Source organism: Schistocerca americana, chromosome 1, assembly GCF_021461395.2.
Source record: "Schistocerca americana isolate TAMUIC-IGC-003095 chromosome 1, iqSchAmer2.1, whole genome shotgun sequence".
Lineage (NCBI taxonomy): Eukaryota > Metazoa > Arthropoda > Insecta > Orthoptera > Acrididae > Schistocerca > Schistocerca americana.
Genome location: NC_060119.1, coordinates 711,879,742 through 711,885,252, shown reverse-complemented (window position 1 = coordinate 711,885,252; position 5,511 = coordinate 711,879,742).

The window sequence follows — 5,511 nt, the reverse complement described above, 5'->3', positions numbered from 1 at the left end:
GTCCAGAGTTCGTAGTAGAAAAGAAAAGTTACGAAGTGGGGCAGTGTCGTGTGAAACTGGGATGAATACTAATTGAAGTGGGAAAGCTGAAAGTGATGTGGTTATAATGTTGTGACTATTCCTTATGTTGTATTCCATGTTGCAGTGTGGTGTATGTCATGTAATTTAAGTATGTGTGGTTTGCATGGGAGAGTAGCAAGGTAGTTTCAGAGGTAGTGGGTTATGCATGTTCCTTTTGTACCGCTCGGTCTGGAGGAAAGTTTCGTGATTATGGTTGTGAGAGTCGAAGTGTGAGATATAGCAAAAGATCCACCATCCTATCCAGAAAGTGCACTGTAGCATTAAATAATTACGAGACCATAAGATAGAGAATCACCAATGTAAAGCCATGCCCACTGGGCGGAATTTCTCATGTGTTATTGTTGTAGGTTATAGAATTTGTGTGTTTAGGTTATAGAATTTATCGGAATAAATGAGATAGTGAAAAGAAAAAGATTGGTGGCCTTTTCCTTCGAATTGTATGTTGTCATGATATCCAGAATTTATAATGTGTGCGCCATTCATATTCAGTGCGATGGCCACGTGTTGATAAAAGCTGTTAAATAAAAAAGAAAATGTGGTATTGCCAGTGCGTAGTGAACAGTCAGAGTTGTGTAAATTACTAATAGTCAGATGTGCGTTTCCGTTGCGTAATATTCATACAGAAGAATAATTTGTAACTTAATTGTGAGTACTAGAGTTCATGTTACTCGATAAATAAGAATGAATCCACTCGCTTGGCAGACCACTCATCTTGCAGGCCTCACTGCTTGATGCCACAGCATGAGCATGTGGGTGCCTCTCATAATATATATATATATATATATATATATATATATATATATATATATATATATATATATGTGTGTGTGTGTGTGTGTGTGTGTGTGTGTGTGTGTGTATGTGTGTGTGTGTGTGTGTGAGTGTGTTTTGGTCGCTTGTTTGGATATTGTAGACGTTGATATGCCTGACTTACCTGATCTGTCAGAGAGGATCAAGATCTCATTGTCTCGCTGTTATGTATCGTCGGATCTTTTGGTCTATTGTTCTTCGTCACTTGTTTGTACTTTGGAGATGTTGGTAAGCATGATGGTAAGCCTGCTTTACCAGAGCCATTCTTATGCCTCTGTTCCTCTGTCTGCCGTAAGTGTTCGTTGTTTCCTCAACTATACGTTGTACTGGTACTACTGTGTCCGCTCTGGATACAGCTCGGAGGAATTATCTGAATAGGACGGAAATCTTTAGATGTGATGTACCGGTACAGACAAACAATAATTATAATTTCGGAAAATTGGATGATTTATTCAAGAGAAAGAACTTCACGTATTGAGAAAGTCAATAACGCGTTGGCCCACCTCTGCCCCTTATGCAACCAGTTATTCGGCTTGATATTGATTGACTGAATTGTTGAATGTCCACCTGTGGCATGTAGTGCCAAATTCTGTCCAACTGGCGCGTTAGATCGTCAAAATCCGGAGATGGTTGGAGGGCCCTGTCAGTAATGTTCCAAACGTTCTCAATTAAGGAAATTTCCGGCGGCCTTACTGGCCAAGGTAGGGCTTAGCGTGCACGAAGACTAGCAGTAGAAACTTTCGCCATGTGAAAGCGTGCATTATCTTGTTGAAATGTAAGGCCAGGATGGTTTTCCATGAAGGGCAACAAAACGGGGCATATCGTCGACGTACCGCTGTGCTTAAAGGGTGGCGCGGTTGACAACCAAAGGGGTCCTGCTACGAAAAGAAGTGGCACTTCAGGCCATCACTCCTGGTTATCATGTCGTATGGGGGGCAACAGTCAGGTTGGTATCCCACCGCTGTGCGGAGCGCCTCCAGACATGTCTTCACTGGTCATTGGGGCTCATCACTTAAGACAGTTGCACTCCAGTCAATGAGATACTAGGCCGAATACGTGTCTGCAGACACCTCGGACAGCAGTGGGATACCAATCTGACAGTCGCGTGCCACATCTCCCGACAGCCAGGACCGATGTTCTCGGGTACCATTTCTTTTCATAACAGCAATTGTTGTCACCTGCGGCACCATAATAGCACAGCAGTACGTCAGAGATATTCTATGGCCCGTTTCGTTGCCCTTCATGGCAAACCATTCTGGGCTTATATTTCTGCAAGATAATGTCCGCCCGCACACGCCCACAGTTTCTTCTGGTTACCTTCGTGCCTGCCGAACCCCCAGCTTGGCCAGGACGGTTGCCACATCTCTCCCGAATTGGGGACATTGGGAACATTAGGGGCAGGACCAACCAACCATCTCGGGATTTTGACGATCTAACGCGTCAATTGGACAAAATATGGCACGATATCCCTCAGGAGGACATTCACCAATTCCACCAATCAAGGTCAGGCCGAGTAAATGCTTGCATAAGGGCTCGAAGTGGACCAATGCTTTCTTGACTTGCTCATTTTGTGAAGCACTTTCTCTTGAAAAAATCATCCTGTAGTTCTGAAACTGTAGTCATTTGTCTGTCTCTGCATCTTTGATGTCTGTGCCATTCGGATAATTCCTTCGCGGAGTGTCGTTTTTTGTCTTAGAGTATGTATTAGGGAGTGAGGAGGGTCAATGGTCAAAGTCACTAAACTTTCATTTGTGAGGTTGGTGGTTCAAATCCCCATTTGGCAGTCCAGGTTTCAATTTTACGTGGTTTCCTTAAATAGGTTATTGCATCTGCAGGGATGGTTCCTTTGAAAAGGACACGGCAAATTTCGTCCTCGTCTTTCCCCAGTCAGAGCTTGTGCTCCACCTCTGTAAACCTCATCGTCGATGGAACGCTAAGCTTAATAGATTCGTGAGCGGTACTTGTTTGCACTTACGTTTCAGATGTAGGTGGTCGTGCTTTCATCAGTTTTCGTAGTTCGTGCGTCGACAATACTCGTGTAAATAGATTGTTGCATCACTGAGGCGAATGACTTCACGAAGCAGAGGGCTGCGTGGCCTTAAAAAGCCTTTTTCGCCTTAAAGTAGGTTATATATTGTGTAACAGTAATTTCCTAGAATTTCTTCTCTGAAGATCCGACGTTCTATGGTGCAAACGAGGGTGTTTCTGGGAGTACTTAACACACATGGACGGAGCAGTCCAGTTACTATTTGGTTGATGAGCGGCTGAACCGCATCTGGAGCATGTTACCTAACCTTTCCATACACCATGGTGATATGACAAATATTGACACTTACAGTAGCGTACAGGGTTAGGTACATAAGGCCTGACAGTGAAACGGGAAAAAAAATCTGCTGCAGTGTACTCGGCCAACTCTAGTACATCGAACGTAAGAAAAAAGTCTGCTCTCTTTTCGAGCTCACCATTTACTTCAGCAACATATTTGCCCTCCCATTCCTGTTGCAGTTCTTTGATGCCATTGTCCAGGATATAGCAGCAGCTGACAACCTGTTACTATAATTTAACTGTTCATGGAATACTCTCCAAAGGATTTGGAATTTAACAGCTTAGCTACTTGGATTCATTTTGCTGCCTCGACTACGTGATACCGTTACGCAGCTCTCGATGGATGTAAGTGATCTTGCAAGTCTGTCCAACGCTCTGTGTATGTTGCAGAGTCCCTTCCACATGTCTGATAACAATGAAAGCGTCTTTTACCACAGCTGAGATGCTAGTTTTGTTTTTGGTCGATGTACTATCCGTTGACGCACTAGGTGCAGCTAAGCAATTAGGGACGACCCAAACGGAGCCCAGTTTATCTCTTCAAGCCTTTCACAGCTGGTCTCCAAACGTTGCCCGCTAACGACTGTTTCGACTCAGCAGCCATCCACCTAATCGGCATGTAGCACACCCCAATGTTGTTCTTTATTTGTAAATATTTGTACTGTCCTCGCGATTCGGGCTGTTAAGTCAGATCTCCGGTCTCTGCAGCACAAGGTTCAAATGGTTCAAATGGCTCTGAGCACTATGGGACTTAACATCTGTGGTCATCAGTCCGCTAGAACTTAGAACTACTTAAGCCTAACTAACCTAAGGACATCACACACATCCATGCCCGAGGCAGGATTCGAACCTGCGACCGTGCCTAGAACCGCTCGGCCACACCGGCCGGCGCAGCACAAGGTTCCAACGCCTAGTTGCACGGTAATTTCTGAAGCATGTAAAGAGCTAACAGAGAGCGGTGCACACTAGTCCCCAGCTCGGGACCCCAGTGTTCGCCAAGTCCCATATTTCGCCGAGTAAAGGTCGCGGTGATCTGTACGACGGCTGGGGAAGTTTAGACCGACATACTTTTTGGTACAATTCGACTAGCACTGGACTATAAGCTGCAAAGAGTTTCTTTCTGTCGTTTCGCAGACTACCCATAATTACACTGCACAAGCGGCCATCGCAGTTAGCCGCTCAGTACACGTACCCTGCGAACGCCAGTGGTAATGGCTCGACAGGGAACAAATGACTGGGCACGGTCGTGCACCCATACTAGACGCTGCTGTCGGTAGACGGCCAGACCGCCGCCCCCAGTACACGGCCAGACTAATGGAAGCAACCTGTAGCGCACGCCTCTCGTTTGCACTGGACAGCCGACGAGCAGCGGCGCTTGTGCAAATTAGCTGCTACGGAATGAAAGACCTCGACGCTAACATTCCATCCTCTGGCTGGTTAGAAACACACTTTTTGACATGTTAGCCGCTCGCATAAAAGTAAATTTCGTTGTACTTGTCAGCACGAGCATTGATTGTACCCATTCCTTTTCATGATCACTTCAGTTTCACTTCGTCTAGTCTGACATTGCCAGGCACACACACAGTCCAATTTTATACAAGCACTTCACAGATAGATAACAAATATAAGAGCTGAATACACTGCATTTTTTAAGCGAGTTTTTCGTGAAGTGTCTACATAACGAATGTTTAAAGATTCTTCAAGATTCAGCACACTACGCTTTTTAGGTACGAAAGAAGAAGTCAGCGCTCAGATCTACTGATTTACGGGCGTGATGCTGCAAACAATAAATAAACCAAAAGTTACAGAGAAATATCGCAATTTCCTTAACGAAGGATTCGAACACTGACAGTGTGGGATGGCCGAATCGATGAAGACAACTTTTTCTGAAAACCTTGTGTGAAACATAAGCTAAGAACAAAAGTAGAAAATAAACGTTTCTAATATACTGCTGGCCATTAGAATTGTAACACCACGAAAGCAGCATGCAACAAAAGTCCGACTGGCATGAAGTGTATTGCATGCTTGAACAGGCAAATGATCAGCATTTCAGAGCAAGAACACAGCTGATATCGCATTTGAATGCTGTTTGTTTGTGAGAAGACGTGTTGTGTGTCGTGCAAGGAGGCAAAACGTATCCAGGATCATTTCCTATCGAGACTGCAATTTACCGTTCCAACATTGCTGCTCGCGTTCGTCGGCATCCTACGACTGCATGGGAATGTCGAATAGGTTGGTTCAGGAGGGCTATAGCGCCGGGCACAATCTTAACGACCGCAAGCATCTAGCGCCCGAGAG